Here is a 2,811-nt window from a genome sequence, read left to right as displayed (position 1 = left end):
GGTAGATAATTTTATTTCATTTTAGTGTTATTTTTTTGAGACCAGGTCTCACCATGCAGCTCAGGCTGGCCTTGAGTTCATTTGTAGCCCAGACTGGTCCTGAACTCACAATGATCCTCCTGCCTCAGCCTCTTGAGTGCTGCGATTACAGGCATGTGCCATCCGACAGATAATTTTAAATAGAATAATGAGACTTTAACATATTCTTTACTTACATTTTTAAGAATTTTTAGAACATATAAAGAATTAAGAAAAACCAGGCCCCCAAATTCAAAGATCCAGTCTAAAAATGGGCATTTGAGATGCATATGTACTTCTCAGATGAAGAAATACAAATGGCAAATAAATATGCGAAAAAAAGTTCACCATCGTTGGTCATTTGAGAAATGCAAATTAAAACAACCCTGAGATTTTTATCTCACCCGGGAAGAATATCTATCGTCAAGAAGTCAACCAATAACAAATGCTGGTGAGCCTGCGGGGATAAAGGAACCCTTCTCCACTGCTGGTGGGAGTGTAGACTGGTGCAGCCGCCATGGAAATCAGAGTAGACATTCCTCAGAAAGCCGGGACTGGCGGTCCCATTCAAGCCAGCTATCCCCCTCCTGGGTATTTTTCCAGAAGAACGGAAAGCCTCATACCACAGCGATATATGTGCACCCGTGTTTATAGCAGCACAATTTGTCACAGCTAAATCCTGGAAACAACCCAAATGCCCGCCAACCAAGGAATACGTAAAAAAAGAGGTGGTGTTTACATACAATGCAGTATTACTCATCTATAGAAACAGATAAGCTCCAGGCTTTTAGAGGTAAGTGGGTGCAACCGGAGACCACACTCGTAAGTGAAAGAAAGCAGGTCTGCTTGTGCAAACATCATATTGTCTCCCTGGGGTAAGAACCTGAAAAAGTAAATAAAATCTGAAAGGTACAATAGGTATTGTGAAAAGGAAAGAGACTTCTCAAAGGGAAGGAACAGTTGGGATGAGGGCAAGAAGAAAAGAAGGAAGAGAAAAGTATACGTATATACACAGGACAGCTTGCATAATTGTACAGCTGATTTCCACTGGGCTACTGGAAGGAACAATTAATGCTTATCTTTTTAATTTTTGACTGATTTTTAAAAATAAAAATATCCTTTATTTATTTGGTACAAGGTCTCCCTATGCAGCTTAGACTTGTAACGATCCTCCTGTCTCAGCCTCCCCAGCGCTGCAATTACAGGTGTGCGCCACCACGCCTGGTTTCGGTGGCCGGCAGGGCACACCTGGGGCTCTGGGGCCAGCATGGCATGTGGAACTGGGGATCAAAACCCGGTCCCGACGCTTGCCTAAGCAGGCGCTTAGTCCGCTGAGCTATCTCGCTGGCCCTTGTGCTTGGGACTTTTGATCTCCCCGATTCTAGTTATTTAAAATAAATATGACAGGTTGTTATCAACCCTAATCACCCCAGGGTACACAGAACACTAGGACTTCATACCAGCGTTGTTTCACTCTTCATCAGACCTCACCATGTCCCTCTCCACTCAACCCTTCTGAGCCTCTTGTCAATATTCCACGTTCAGATTGACTTTATCTTAGAATCCATGGATGAAAGCAGATGAGAGGCCTTCGTCTTTCACTCGATGTCTTCCATTCAGCCTTGGTGAGCAGAGAGGTGGAGTCCACGTCTCAGCAACTGTGGCGGTGCAGCAGTACACGCGGCCAAGCAGACAGTGCTTTGATGTAATGCTTTCGTTTCCTTTGTACAGATCCCTGGAGTGGGACAGCTGGAGCAGGCGACTCACCACTGTAGGAAAGGTCTTCAGGATGTTGGTGATCATCTTCTGGATTTCAGTGCTGTCCACTGTGATTTAAACTTTGCCTTTGTGTGTGTGTGTGTGTGTGTGTGTGTGTGTGTACCAGGAATTGAACTCAGGACCTTGCATTCTCTAGGCAGGCGCTGAGCCACTGAGCTATATCCCCAGCCCACCTTTCTCATTTTTAATTGCACTGATTTGGGTCCTTTCTCTTCTATTTTGGTAGGGTTGGCTAAGGATTTGCTTATTTTGTTTATTCTTTTAAAAACCATTTCTTTAATTCATTGATTCTTTTTTTCATTGATTCTTTGTCTGGTTCTTTCAGTCTCAATTCTACTAACTTTTGCTCTGATCTTTATAATTTCCATCCATGTGCCATTTTGGGATTGGAATCATTCTTGTTTTTCTTGGATTCCTATATACATATGAATCACCAAGAGCTGAACCAAAAAAGGCATAAAACTCTGAATAATTCCAATAACAGCAATGAAATTGAATCAGTAATGAAAAAGTTCTTACTAAATTAAGCTCAGGACCCAACTGATTCACTGCTGAATTCTATAAGAGCTTCAGGGAAGACAGAAAGCCAGACTCCTCAAGCTTTTGCTGAGACTGAAAGGGGCTGAATGCTCATTCCTGGGAGCCGACATCTAACCGGCTCCAGAGCCAGGCAGCGATCCCATGACTTGCACAGCGAGGGCAAGTCTAAGTCTCAGGTAGTTCACTCTACAGAGATTAGTGTTGACCTTAGATCAAGCCTTTGGTGGGGTATTTATTTACTTATTTATTTTGACTGTGGAGCTGAGGACTTAAGCTACATCATAGCTCTTAATAGAATATTTAATTCATACTTAACATGAAAGTGTATCATCATACCATTGTATACGAATGGGGAGATGGTATAGCTATCAAATTGTGATTTTCTTCACCGTGATTCTAGTTCCAAATAGTAATGTTCATATTCATTCTTTTTATGGCAAGTTTCTTTCTTCCTTTCTCTCTCTGTCTCTCTCT

This window comes from Octodon degus, unplaced genomic scaffold, assembly GCF_000260255.1.
Source record: "Octodon degus isolate 3935 unplaced genomic scaffold, OctDeg1.0 scaffold00056, whole genome shotgun sequence".
NCBI lineage: Eukaryota > Metazoa > Chordata > Mammalia > Rodentia > Octodontidae > Octodon > Octodon degus.
This window is presented reverse-complemented; position numbering follows the sequence as displayed.